Raw genomic sequence first — 15,710 nt, 5'->3', positions numbered from 1 at the left:
ACGCTAATATAGTCTCACAATTCAGTGTATATATAGCGTGTGAGCCTAACCCTATGAGCCAGTCGTAAATCTGTCCGCGCCACTCGAGATCCAGTCAGAGTGATGACGAATTATCGGACGATTGCTCTCGATCGGCTGCGCGTTTATTGGCTGGTTCAGCACTACGTCACGCGAAGAAGATAGTATCGCGCAAAGTGATCGTCCAGTAATGCGTCCCCTGTATGCACACGTGTTCGGTTAACCAGGCACATTTGCTTTTACAGGGAGCGGATTCTGTTTAGATTTTAAATGCGTAAGCATTTCTATGCCTACTCAACGAGGAAACCTGCCCCTCCGTCACGTTAGATGAATCATTATAAAGAAACTAATGTATAAAAAGCTGTATAAATCCAAAAGCAATAACGTTTGCGGTGGTGAGTTTTCAACCTATGACCCCATCCTCAGAAGCCGAGCGTCTTATTCACTGAAGTAAATATCCACGTTCGCGGAATGCGAATAAATTTAAACCATATGAATATGTTGTGCCGGCGGCACAAAACAAATGCCAAAGGAGAACAGTTTCTATGAAGGATTTCTTGAAAGATGTGGTGATGGTGGAATAAAAGCCACCTCTAAACACACATGTAGACCCGAATCGGAGCCCTGTATACATTAGGAAAATTCCGAATTTGAGAAAATTTAATGCCAAACACGCGACATCCACGATGCGTTCCCGTGGTCGCATGATGCGCCTTCCGTTGGGGCGTTCCTTCACCGATCGAAATGCCACCGATCTCTGAGGGCTCATGTGTTTCACGTCGTGCAACACGAACTGATAACCAATCAATGAATTTATGCGGATGATAAGGAGTAATATGGGATTATGTGGGTCTCATCACGGTTGATAATGGTTCGATGCCTATGGACAACGTGCGGAAGAGCGGTAATGGCTTATAATGGCTGGAACATGATGATTTGGGATTTTTATGGCGCAGATAACGGCTGGAAGAATTCTTATAAGGTTGAAAAAGACCGATAAGGCTCGGACTAAATCCGATAGTGTTGATAAGGGTCGATAGGGGTCGGATCATGTCCGATAAGTTTGGTAAGGATATGTCAGCGTTTATAGCAACCGAAAAGGACTGATAAGAATCGGATGTAGTCCGATAACGGTCGATAAGGGTTTGTACTGGTCGGAGCAAGCTTGACAAGATCGATAATGACACCGGGCTGCATGGAGGTGAGCAAGTGGCACAATGCTCACGCATGCTTAGACAACTCCGGTGGAGTTTGTGCCTGTTTTTTCTTTTTTTTTCTCCGTCGCCATATTTCGCGTTTGTCTATCAATGAAGTGACGTTGCCAACTTCGCGACTGGGATAAGGTCTTCAGGCTCCGCTGAGCATGCAGTGCAAGTCCGAGTGGTAACCATATGATGACACATCGTGGACTGATACGTCACTGAGTGGAACAAGCAGATGAAACTTGTTGAAACACACAACGTCGCCTGCCTCGATTTCTTTCGGTGTCACACTGCCATCGCACACTCCTGCAAGCATGTAGGGCATCTGGGCGGCGTGTGAGTAACATAAAGACGACGAGGGCATACGCGCGTCGAAGTCTTTGCGTTTGAGGGTATTCTTTATTTAGCGAACGTGCACCTTCGTGGTTCACCGTCATTTTATCGACCTTAGGCAAAAAGCTCATTGAGGACCATGCCTTTACATACACCTTCTTCACTTTCAGGATACCCTTAGGGCAATGCGAGAACCACTGCGCACTGTAACCGTGAATAGGAGGCGCTCACATCTTCTTCGACGAGAAACTCCTCCTCCTTTTTTCCCAGCGTCCACTAAGGAAGGTATTGAAGCACCCTGATTCCTGTTCTAGTCGCCAACTCTTTTTCAGTGATTGTTTGATTTGCAACGTACGCTTGTTTTGGCAGTCTCCTTGGCAAGAAAGCTGCAACTAAAACAGGCGCACGGGGCAACCAGGAAGCCACGGGCAAGCAAAAGAGCGGAGAGATAAAAAAACAAGAAAGAAAGAAAAAAATTTGGCACTACATGCATCCCTGATGCGTGTCCCTGTAAGGGAAACTATCTTAGTTTTCGAGACAGGTGCATTAAAGCACAACACATGATATGTGCAATGTGCAGGCTTCATTTACGGACTACAACGTGTCCACAGTTTCGGGTCGTTTCCTTCCTTCTTGTTCCGCAGCTTTTTGGATCATCCGAGGGGGCACCCTTCAAAACTGAGAGAAAGGGTGTTTTGCAGTCTCGGTTATTTACGTCCGATGACGTCAACTCCCTCTTTCTGATTTTTCCAGTTATTTGCGAAACGCAACTACTCTTGCTACTGACGCGAGATCCCGCGCTGACGATTTCGGCGGGTTTAAATCACTTGCTACTACTGCATGCGTCATGAATAACTTGAACAAGAACACGTGTACTAAGAGTGAACTAAGAACACGTGTAGCGCACAGCCTTTAGCCAAACGCCAACAGTCGACCGGGCCTGATTAGACATTCACGAGAGTTAAGGGTGGGGAAACGGTGCTGGATATGTGACCCAAATTAAGACCTGTATAAGCCGATGCAAGACTATATGACGTCAGTGTGGACCTACCTGCACAGCCGATAGAGGTTAGGAGAAGAAATGGACATAAAAACGCCGTAGTAATTCGAAGAAAGTGTCGCTCTAAAAAAAAAGGGGGTTTAAATAAACAAACAAGCAGTATTTTCAGCTGGATATACTGTTAGTTGTTTGGGAGTCTGCATGTGATTTCTCTTCACTAACGAAACTGCGCCTCACTGCGAACGGATATCCGGCTTTGAGAGTTGCACCAGGCAACACGGTGCATGGCAAGTGGGCACACCGAGACAACGGCAAGCCGGCAGTCGCGGTTCTTTTCACTTCTCTGTTAAAAAATTAAATTATGGGGTTTTACGTGCCACAACCACTTTCTGATTATGAGGCACGCCGTAGGGGAGGACTCCGGAAATTTCGACCACCTGGGCTTCTTTAACGTGCACCTAAATCTAAGCACACGGGTGTTTTCGCATTTCGCCCCCATCTGAATGCGGCCGCCGTGGCCGGGATTCGATCCCGCGACCTCGTGCTCAGCAGCCCAACACCATAGCCACTGCGCAACCACGGCGGGTACTTCTCTGTTATGCACCAAGTTTCGTTCGCACGGCCTTATACACGTACAGTCGGCGTCGAAAGCTTACGGGGTGCGAGATCCACGTAATAGCTGTACATTTCCTGAGCCTGTATAAACGCAGCTCAGATTTCATGTGCTGTATAGTGTACGGCGCCAAAATATAGATGTATACTGTTGCATGCAGCCGCAAGCTAAATCTGGGCGGAAATAAGTCTCGTCTTCGTGGAACCCGCCTCCCGCAAACTTTTGATGCTGATTCTACATGCCTCTGCTATGGGAAACAGTGAATATTAGTGCATGGATTAGTTCCGCTTAGAATATGCACTGGTTGCTCTTCTTATTGACTTTTATTAAAATAATTTTATTTCTTTAATTTGCCTGGGACAGAGAGCACAATCTTAATTATTGTTCTGGATTGCTCGAATAGGCGGACATTACACGCACAATTAAATCTAAATGCACATTTCAATATTTAACGAAGTTTCATTATTAGACTTTTAACTAATTACTTGACGGCACGTATAGCGCAATTTACAAATTCTAGCCGGTGAGCTTGTAAAGTTTATCCGCTTGGAAAGAATTCTGAGGATGGTACCGGTTTCTAAATATGCGCCGTCAAGCATGCATGCCGCAAATTGCGCTGTTATACGTTCTACTTTCTTTTTTAACAAAATGCCTTTTCACACACTTAGGCACAAAAATAACTGGTGCGCCAACATATTTCATCGCCCACGTTGGGGCTGCATATCTCGAAACTGCAGTGCCGTGCTGATAGTCCGTTCCAGATAGATGCGCTTACTAATTGACCAGATAAATTTCGTATATTGCGATATGGACCGTAATGTAATTATTTAAAACCTAATCATCGATCTTTTTTGGTGAGCTGGATATACCTTTCCATTTCTCGTGCAAACAGTCCAGCTCAAAGACTTGAATTCTGCTCTAACAATCATTAAGTTTTTTTTAGGATACACTCGGTATATTCTTTTAAGGAATTTTTTGATCGCTCACTGATTCGCTATGCATTATCATTACTCACATTCTCCCATATTTGTCCCTGCCGCGGTAACCAAATGACAGTAGTTTATCGTATTGAGGCGGTGCGCAATTGCCGCGTGGCTATCTCCCTACCCCTTCTTCTCGTGCAGGGTAGCCAACTTGGACTACTTCTGGTTAACCTCCCTGCCTACCTGTCTATCATTTTTCTCTCTCACTCTATATGACGTGTGGCGACGTGTTGTAAACTTGTGTCCTTTGTCTGATCGCAGAGCAGTACGTTAACGCTGATACCATCAGGCGTTCACATTCACGCATGCTTACATGCGGACTGATAAAGAAAAGATACATGACACGTAAAAAAGTGCGACAGTATACCACCAACATTGTAGCTTCAAACCAACCTCCTGCGGTTCCAAGACAGTCCCGCTGTACATACAAACGCATTTTGAATAATGCAAAAAAATTCAGCACTAAGGAATTTGTCGACAACCCTAAGTTAGCCTTCTGAATTTTATAACGTTCGGGCTATTACCGCAATGCAGATAAGAAATGCGACCAACTAGACGCGACGAGCGCTCAATAACACAATCCGTCGCCGGTTGGTGGAGCCACCATGCAGCGCCTTGGCTCCTTCCCCGGCCTTCGAGAAACAACGAAGCGTTCACTTACACGAAGTCCGGGTTTCATCACCTTCGGATCGTATTTTTTTCGTTTTTTCTGTCAGAACGCGCGCGAAATTGCAGTAATCACTTCTCGACAATGGCCTTGCGGCACCGCTAACGCAGCCTAGCGTGCGCTGTACACAGTTGGCTTAATGTGTGCCAAGACCAATTACGGCTAAACCACGCCGCATAAATCTTTCCTTTCGCGCACGCTCACGGCCTGGTCAGTCTGCGCATTTCTCAATTACTATACAGGAAGCCAGGGGGAAGTGGGCCCCGCGTCACCATCCAGAAATCACGCAACATGCGCAACGCGCCCAATGCCAGCCGCGGGTGAATCCGCGATCGTTCCGCGCAAGCCGAACGCCAGACGGCGCAAAAAACAACGCGCGCGCCCGAGGCGCAAGGTTCTCACTTGAGGCGCCAGGCGTCGCTGCCGTCGCTCTGACACCTGTGGCGACAAGTTTCGCCCCCGTTCGGGGAACTTTGGCAGAAAAGAATAGGGCAACGCCGCGAAGGCGAAGCACCGCACATGAAGAAAGGCAGCGCGCTCGTCGAACAGAGAGAGAGGCAGATAGACGGAGTGCCATCTGGCGTAGCGGAGAGTCGTTAGCGCAGGCGCCCATTTTGCTTCCTCGGAGCAAGGCCCCCTCCATCAAGTCTACCTGCGGGGCGTGCTGGCTCTGATGAAATTTCGGCTGCCCCGAGAGAGAGAGGGGGGCACCACCGGGAGTAGAGGTCTTTTTGTTCGCCCCTAATGGCAGAGGCGGGCGTGTGTTTGCTCAAGGGAAGCCCCCCTGCGCGTAGTGCGCGTACGAGTCGTGCGAGTACGCCCTGCAATGTGGGCCGCGCGCGCCCGCGCCGAGCAGACGTGCCTCACGGCTTCCCCTCCCTGTGGCTGCTTAGCACTGGAAGGTACGTATCTACACGCGCGGGCTGCTCCCGGGGCTGTCTGTCTTCTTAACCAGGTGTGCCGTCATTTCCGCTGTGAGACGGGCGCCTGCATGTAAACAGGAAGTATGCGCAGTGACGAAGCTGTTTGTTTCCTTGAGAGGTACAAGAAAGGGAAACCTGTTGAGTGCGGAATGCGTGTACAGACCCCTCGTCAAGCATTTTCATGGTTCTCTTTCTTCTTGCTTTTTGCCTTTGTTTTTGGCTGCGCCGCTAATACCGTCACTGTTGAATTCTAAATGAAAATGATATGGTTCTGGGAAAACAGGTTACCGAATGGCCATCTATCCCAACTACCAAAAAATGAGCTGGAGTAACTATGAAATCCCAAAAAAGAAAGCGGGAAATAAAAATAGCCGTTCGATAAACCACCAGATAACTCAGACGCTGCCTGCTATAGTATATGCTTAGTCAGAGCATGATTTATCAGGAAAATGCTGTCGTGAGGCTGATGAAATTTCATTTCTTTGGCCTGCACCGGGTGAGAAGACCTCAAGCAAAAAGGAGATGGTGTACAAGAAGTTCTTTTTCAGATTTATCACTGCTCGCATCCTGCTGCAACATCGGTATATATTTCAACTCGGGTCATGTCAACTTTATTTCTCCAGCGAAAATGCTGCTCGGTTTTAAGCTGAGCGGTTTTGATACTGAGCTATAGAAGATAGCTCTTGAAACTATTATCTTTGTCCGCCCTGTTCCACTGCTTTGCAGAGTAGCACGCATTTTAATACTTAAGCCTCTCTGCTTTTAGATATGGAGCACCCTCCTCTCTCTTTCTCTCTCTCTCTTTCTCTTTTGAGCTTCAAAGCGTATAGTCAATAATTTTAAAAAGGCATGACACGGGAGAGCACAAGTGGAAACAAATCAATGAGTGCAAAGGGTACAACGGTACAAAATAAACATGAAGCGTACCTGGAAATTGTGTACAGCCACGAGCGCAATTGCTTATCTGTGCTAATTTTTGCGCGAATGTTAAAAGGGGGGTTGTCACGGACGACTATCAGGTCATGTATCGAACGTGTCTTTTACTGACTAGAGTACGTCTAATTGAAAACAAGAACTAGGTTTATTTTAAGAGTCAGATACGCTCTTCATACACAGGACATCCGTGTCACTGTAGGTTTAACGCCGTTCAGAAAGTTAGAATAAAGATGACTAACTTAACCCCGATATATAAAATTTGAGAAACTTGAAGTGCTACCTGCAGATCTATACGTTTTACAAAAATATCTGTTGGTCCGCAAGAAAATCAACAGCCGTATGGGGATGGCTCAGTGGAGCAAGTTGTATTGGCGAAGCTGGGCATGCCACCAGGTCAGCGGTTCGAATCTCGGGCCGCCGGACTGTATGAAAGCAACTATTGTTTTGCTCTATTCGTCTAGAGAAAGACGAACACCGGGGCCCAAATCGACGTGACTGCTCTTACGTAAGGGCGTTTCCTCACAACAAGGAGTTCTAAAATTAGCTTATACCCAAAGATAGAGCAAGCTAACCGTCCTCCTTCCAAAGAACCCAACACATTAAGAAAAATAACACCCTCGAGGGCGGATTGGATGGCGAAACACCCTGCTTGATCGCATACTTTTGCTAAAAATATCTAGAATGGGTGTACTTATCATAATTAAGAACACCCTTAATGCACGCTTTCATTAAATTCAGAGTGCAAGAAGGGCGTCTTGCGCGAAACATGCACTTTACAGAATGCAATGGTGCTCGGGCACTTCAACATTTCAAGCAAGTAAAAAGACATAATGGTTTATTTTCCAGCGGCTTTCGCCGTTTCATTGTTCGAGCACGTCACGTGGTCACAGTGTAGGCTATGGATGTCATCCTGCTACTTCATGTATGTGGCGTCCCCGGTGATGAAGCGGAGAGAGAGAGTTGTTTCTTTTATTTCCTGCCCTGCATGTCTTTCGCTGTTTACCACTGGCTTAGTTTAAATTGTTTCAGCTCGGTGCTGTTCTATAGATCAGCTGCCAAGGGTCGGCGAATCATAGCGCGTCAACCAATCGTAGTTCTTCAGGCACATGTTCTTTCTCGTGTAGCATCGGCTCCGGCGCGATACTGTACGCACTACGTCTTGCACAGTTTCATGCAGAATCAGTTGGAATAAAAATTTGCAGGTACATGCGGAACAGTCTAGTACCAGTAAGAACACAACGTTTATTGTGGATATGCATGGCGCACCCCGTTCGCAGAAGGGGGAGACAGAATTACCTTGTTCTGCTCTCTCCCCCCGGCCGTAAAAATTTTGAGGCTAGCATCGCTTGAATTGTTTGACCTTGGTGCTGCTTCATAGATAAACCGAAGAACATGGCGTCAGCCTATCCATAGCAGCTTCCGTCATCGCGAACTCCTTAGGATCTGTATTGTTCTGTGCGGTATAGTGTCGGTGGAGTGGCCAAGTCGTAATGCTGTATACTGCAAGCTCTCGGCTTCGCTGCGGCCAACTAAATGAACACTCCGTGCCGCTGCGCACGAACGCCGACAACGAAGGCACGCTTACAGCAAAATTGACGCTGTTTTAGTACAAACTAGACGTCTTTTCTAATGCAGTTTGAGTTTTCGCCACTCCTTCACAGTGGGTATGCGCCGTCAGTAAAGGAAAACCAACCAACGAACGAGCTAACAGCTACGGCGAAAGACTGCACATTACAGTGACTACAAAAGCCAGGTACAGTTGCGGAGTAATACATCCAGATTATTAGTGATAGCGCGGACACAAAGGACGTTCCTGTTTACTTCGCGTTTGTTTTTTCTTCTCCTACATGCTCTGTGAGGTCGCGTTCTTATAGCCGACCTATTATATTAAGAAGTAATAACCACACCGACATCATCGTGGCCGCCGCTGTAAACAGCAAATGTTCTGGCAGCAACGCAACCGGCGTCAGAACGAGCACGACTATACAGCCCGTTCCATTCTACTATACACAGGGACACGCACATTGTTTACCGGGATGACGGTGCCCAGCAAACGCTACAAGCTTGTTCCTTCTATCGCACTAAATTATCGACGTTTGCTTCTCACAGTGTAGCATTTGTCGAGTCAGACCATCAGAGGAGGGTACTCATGCGTGTTCGGGTTGAGTCTAACGGTGGCAGCACAGCGTCAAAGGCGGTAGGTTCACGTAATTCTGTCAAACAAAGAAAGAAAAGAAAAAGGAAATTGGGGAGACACGCTCGTCGCGTGAACGGGCAGTCGGAGGTTGCTCGCCGTGGCGCGCGCGCGTGCGCGTTCGTCGAGCAGCGAGGATATCGGAGGAGGTGAAGGCAAACGGCGGGAGGGCAGAGACGCGGCCAGCAGCTGTCATTACGCGCACGGTGATGATAGGGCATGCAGCCTCCCGGAATACAGAGAGGGTGCCACCGTTTCGTCGCCCGTCCGTCCTTTCCGCTTTGGTCTGTATGTGCCGAACAAAACGCGCATGTATATATACGATTGGCAAGAAAGTGAGCCCCCCCCCCCCCGTTCTCAGCTCCTCCCTTGTTGCTTATAATCCTCGCGCACATACTTTTTTTTTTTTTCTGCGCCCCAGCAGTTATATTTTACCCTATAGTATGTGCGCACGTGTGTGTGCATGTTCGCGCACGAAGCAACGACGACGCATATCCGTTACGATTCGAGGGGTGGGGCTTCCGGGATGTCCAGCCTGTGGTTACCGCTAGTCACTGAGGCCCTGCAGCAGGCACCATCACCACTGCCAACTGCCATCGTAACACGCGGTCTCGGCAGACGCGCGTGACACGCTTCTCCTCCTTCTTCAACTCTACGGACCCGCGAGAGAAAAAAAAAATTGAAAAAGAAAGAAGGATACGACGAAGGAGAAGACACGGAACGCTTTGCAGCAAGGCACGGATAGCCTAACCGCACCGCCTCCGCAGTTGGTGTACATCGGCTGCAGCAGCAGCAACGGCAGCTGCAACACACCTCGTCACCGCAGAAGGGCTTGGGTCTGGCAGGGGCACTTGAGAAAAGTACCGGCTAGGCGCGGTTCCTAATTGCGTTTTGCGGAGGTTAGTCATGATTTCCCCATTCGCATGCGAGCACTTCGGAAATGCGCTCACGTGAGGATTGGTTCGAACCTTCCCGTGTGTCTGTCTCCCCTGTGTACACATATATACCGTCAGGCATCTTTCTCGTGCTTCGGTAAGGACTTTTGAACAGCTGCTCCGCTGTGGGTGTAGACAATGTGCACGGAATGCTGGCGCGAAATGATGCGCATGCAGTCGAAGGTGTTTTGTGCGTGCGTTCGCACGTGCGTGATCCGCATGGTGGGAGTCGCTGGTGCGGTCGCCAAAATTATACGTACGTGGCTGCCGGGTATGGAGTATACTCGCTCGGAGCATGTGCTCGCGCAAGCTTCCACGAGCTGATGACGGCCGTGCGTGATGATTCCTGGCGCGCTGATGGCGATCGCACTATGGTTACGCACACACGGCTCTCGTCGCGAATCACAAGGCTGAAACAATAGCGTCGTAGGAACGGGAACTAGCCTAGACATAAAACAAAAAGGTTGAGGACCAGTTAGACGTTTGGTCAAACGCGGTGACTTGTCTGAGAAGCAAGAAAATGGGTCCGCAAGAAGGATAGTGTAATACCATATGTGCATTGTGCCTCTTATACAAAAGACAGGAACAACAAGGAAGAACAAACCTTATAGTAAGAATGTGCGATTCGTTGCAGGTTTCTTCCCCAACCTGCGCATCGCTTCACAAGCTTATAGAATTTGACTGCGTGAACAGCGCCATTTGTAGCCACTTACATCCTCGTTTTCTCACAGACCTCTCTTGGGCTTACATAATTTACACGCCGCTTCTTTGTTTACGACGGCTCAGTGGCTCTATTAAGGGGTCGCTGCGACGCTTTTTAAGAACGGTAAGAGAACGTTCGCCATCTGCAGACAATACTGAGGTGAACTTGCGAGCCAAATATTACTATGCTGCGGGCATCCCAGAATCTCGCACCAAATATCGCTCTCTCCCTCTATCTCTCTCCCACGGCCCTCGAGGCCCCAGACTTCTATCATGCCCGGCCTACGATGCGACAGACCTGTGCAACGACCCATAGATATAGGTATACAATAGCCATGGGGCTGTTGTTCGTGGCCATGAGTTATACTGCCGAGCGAAAGCTCTCCACACGCATGCACACCGCCTCAATTCTTCAGCTGACAGTGATGAGGCCGCTGCTAAAAGGACACTAAGGAGAAACTCACAATGACTTTACAGTCCGAGAAAGTTGCTTTTTTTGAAAGCTATATATTTCGGTTCATTTATTGGTAAATGGCCGAAATCCCAGCGTCCTTACGACGGTGTGACGTCACAGATTTCACAATAGTTTCTCCGTTTTGGAGGTGCTGTGGCTAAGTCAAAGTTCTTGCGAAGCTTAAGATTAAAATTTAAATTGTGCTCTATTACGTGCCAAAACCGGCATCTAACATCAGGCACGCTGTATAGTGGGCAACACCGGATTAATTTTGACTACCTGGGGCTCTTCAAGGTGCACATAAATATAAGTACACAGTCGTTTTCTGTGCAAAGCGATATGCGTGGGGATGGTAGGATATCGAGTAAGCGACGAAGTGAACTGGTGTAGAACATGTGAAACAATTATCAGCTCGCGATATACGGCGGCAATGTAAGGTGTCCGAAACCTCCTTTGCTTTTAATGAGGACACCCTGATATCGTAACGCTGATACCGCGTTCTGGCGTCCTATCGTGACATCTTTGATTTTGATGGTCGCCCTTTAGGCGAAATGTCTGTTGTGACTCACCGAACCAACACTGGTGACGCCAACCCTATACGCCGGCATCCATATATCCCATCATCTACGTCAAGTAATCCAGAGCGAAGTCGACAAAATGATTACAAAAGACGTCATCAAACCTTCGTTTAGCCTGTGGGCCTCCCCTGTCGTTCTCGCCAAAAAGAAGGTCGACAGCTGGCGTTTCTGCCTTGATTATCGGAGTTTGAACAAAGTAACCCATAAAGTCATCTACCCTTTGCCTCACTCCGATGACGCCCTCGACTGCCTTCATGGAGCCTAACATTTTCGTCAATTGACCTTCGGTCCGGTTATTAGGAGATTTCAGCCGACGCTATATATGTACCATGAAAGAACTGCATTTATTATGTCAGATGGCCTGCACCAATTCAAGGTCATGCCGTTCCGACTGTGTAATGCCCCAGCAACTTTGGAACGTGTGATGGACTCTCTGCTGCGGGGATATAGTTCATCTGTTTAGACGATGTCATTGTATACTCGCCTACGTTTGACAGCTATACCTCACCCGTTTGTCGACCGGTCTTGCCGTCTTGGGTCGAGCCGATCTTTAGCTGAACTCTGCCAAGTGCCGTTTCGGGCGACGTCAAATAACTATGCTCGGTCACCTTGCCAGCTGTGCCGGTTTTCAACCAGACCCCGATAAGGTGCGAGTAGTGCAACAATTTCCCGTGCCGTGCTCAGCCAAAGACGTCCGGAGTTTCGTAGGATTATGTTCCTACATTCGTCGCCTTGTCCGAAACTTCGCGGGCATCGCCCGCGCTCTCCCTGAACTCTTGAAGAAGGACGTTCGTTTCGTGTGGGGACCCGAACAAGCAGCTTCGTTTCCTGCTCTCATCCGTCTACTGACTACACCACCAATACTGGCCCATTTCGACCCCTCATCGCCTACAGAACTTCGCCAGTGGTCATGGAATCGGGGCTGTCCTTGACCAAAAACAGCACGGCAAGGAACGTGTCATCGCCTACGCCAGTCGCCTTCTTTCATCGTCCGAACGGAACTTTTCCATCACTGAACGCGAGTGCCTGGCTTTAGCGTGGGCATTCACCAAATTTAGACCTTATTCATTTGACCTTTTTCTGTGATTACAGACCATCATGCCCTCTGCTGGCTCTCGTCGCTGAAGGATCCGTCTAGATGTCTCGGTCGCTTGGCACTATGGCTCCAAGAATACTCCTTTGTTGTGCACTACAAATCTGCACGATTGCGCCAAGAGGCAGATTGCATGTCACGCCAGCCTGTCGATGCTCCCGACCTAATTGACCCTGATTCATACGCCTGCGTACTGTCCATCCTTGCTTTGGATAATATCCCCACCGAATAGCGACGAGACGCTTCTTTACGGCTCATCATCGACTTCTAACCACTCCATCACCAGACCATTCTGTTCGCCTGTTTGAGCTACACGACAACGTTCTGTATCGTCGTAATCTCAGCTCAGATGGCCAAGAGCTTCTGCTTGTCCTACTTCGCCATCTATACGCTCCAGCGTTCTTCACCAGCTTCACGACGTACCAACTACCGGTCACCTATAGGTGTCTCGCGTACATACGTCCGCACCCGGCGTCGGTTTTTCTGGCCCGGTATGTACCGTTCTGTGCGCCGGCATACGTCGCTGCTTGTGAACGCTGCCAACGCCGCAAGCGCCCTTCAGCGCTGCCTGCACGCCAGCTACAACCGATTGATATCCTTGCAGAGCTATCCTTCGAGGTCGGCCTTGGCCTATTCCCTACGTCCATCTCGGGAAATAAGTGGGTCGCGGTCTCCACAGCTATAGATTACGCCACGCGCTTCGCAATAACCCAGGCATAGCCCCCCGACAAGCTGTTCCACAGACGTCGCTGACTTGCTCCTCCACGGCATAATTCTACATCATGGCGCCCCTCGGCAGCTCATCACCGATCGCGGGAGGTACTTCCTCTCATGTGTGGTAGATGACCTCCTTCGTGCCTGCGCCACTGAACATAAGCTCACCACCGCTTATCAATCTCAGACGAATGGACTGACCGAGCGCCAGAACCGAACGCTCGCTAACTCGAATGCTGGCAATGCATGTTTAACCTTATCACCGTGACTGGGACAGCACGTTACCATTTATTACCTTCATGTGCAATTCGTCACGGCATGATATCACTGCATATTCCCCGTTTTATTTGTTGTTTGGCCGACAACCTGCATTGTCATTCGAGACTCTCCTTCCGTCGGCTCCTCACACGCCTACTGAATACGCCAGTGATGTCGTTGGTCGAGCCCGTGCAACTCGTCAACTAGCCCACGTTCGACTGTGTGCTTCGCAGGACTCCCGCAAGTCCCGTTACGACAGCCGACACGGAAGTGTGCACTTCATGCCTGGCCCTCTAGTCCTCCTATAGTCGCCATGATGCCGCGTTGGCCTATCATAGAAGCTCCTCCCACGTTACACCAGGCCCTACAAGGTGCTGCGCCAACTCGGTGACGTCGATTACGAGATTATGCCCCTGGGCCTTGCTTCTTCGACCTCCTCGCTGCCAACTGATGTTGTTCAAGTTCCCCGGCTGAAACCCTATGGTTCTTCTAACTCCTCACCTTCGTAGCAGAGGGTGATGTTACGGAGCGATTGATACATGGATGAACACGAGGTTAGGCCGAGCGATGAAGACGACGATGAGGTCGCTTGCGCGTGGGCCGGATCAGACATCTTCTCTTGACATAGCTATCTTTGTAAATATTTTGTAAATATATCCTTCGCCTACATCTCGCCTCTGTCACAATATTAACCACTTGAACTTTGCGGTGCGATTATGTATACGGCTTCAAGTGCGTATAGACGGTCAGAAGAACAAACAAACGAGCTATCTTTTTGTTCTCATCACATCGAGGCGATCTTGTTTCTTCTGATATTGTCGCGTTGATATTTGAGCGTTTTCCTGGACAAGTAATATTCCGTTGATACAGAAAGCGTTTGTCTTGTTTTCTCTGTTGCTCTCGTTCGCTTGCAGAACCATCACAATGAATAACTACGTACAGCGTTGTCGCCTTCACCCTTCAGACACGTGTCGTAGACGGTATATCACACTGAACATTTTAACACCCTTATAGGCGTATAAAGGGTGCTTGGTAATGTCCCAGGCTAATACCCTCACACTTACGGGGCAATATCAAATCATTGATGAGGACAAATGAAGTTTTCTTTTTTGGCTGCTTTTGTGGCAAATAAACATGACGGCAACTGCGACAGGCGACACGAAAACTGCGCGAAATAAACTTTTATGCATATCATTGTCAAACTCCCGCGTCCCAAACTTCCGTACGCACCAGGTGGTCCGAACCATTACACAGTTTTCAACTACCGTTTCTATCGACTCGCTGTTATATTAAAGAAAATTTTTATAGCCTTATTAGCGAGGGTGTCAGCCATGAAACAAACCAACATACTTAAGGGTGTGACGTTTCTTCAATCTACTGAAAAATGGACGTTCTTTGTTGTTGTTTTTATTTTCTGTAACTACACTTGCAGGGACACTTTGGCGCTGTTCATGTTTCTCGGCGCACTTTCATCCTGCTCAGCATTGATCGACAAGACCACCGAGAAGTCGGAGGGTTCGGAGAAACCGTTGCAACTGTCCCGCGCCCCGCGGACTGTGAAAATTTGCGTTAGTCTTGTTAACTTCCACCGTGTAATACGACCGCTATATAGCTGTCGGCTGCGCCAGTATATATATGGTCGCGGAAGTGTACTTCCTGTTCCGCGGCATCTCTCTCGTGCCTCGTGTCCTCTGTCACAACGCTGGTGTCGTGCGATCTGTCACCCTTCCGGCCGTACCGCGGGTAAACGTATATATGTGCAGCTTGCAGCAGGAGTCACCGCAAATGACCCCTACCATGCAAGCTCCCGCGAGTCTTGGTGCGGATCCAATTAGCGAGGGGTCCCAAAGGGCACCGCGTGTGTACAAAGGAGAGCGCCGCGAAGCTGCTATACCTGGAACCACGGAGCCTCATCCATCTGGGAGAAGTTTCACGCTTGCCAAACTTGCAGCGCTACATGTGTTCCAACTGTCGGCGATTGGGGAGATAACTTACACAGCGGCACCGACAGCAGGCAGGAAGCGAAGTCGTGGAGCCCAAATTCGTGCGACTTCGCTCTGATACAATGCCCGAATTGACTCAATGATGCAAATAAGTATGCAGACAC

Source organism: Dermacentor andersoni, chromosome 3 (genome assembly GCF_023375885.2).
Source record: "Dermacentor andersoni chromosome 3, qqDerAnde1_hic_scaffold, whole genome shotgun sequence".
Classification (NCBI taxonomy): Eukaryota; Metazoa; Arthropoda; class Arachnida; order Ixodida; family Ixodidae; genus Dermacentor; species Dermacentor andersoni.
This window is presented reverse-complemented; position numbering follows the sequence as displayed.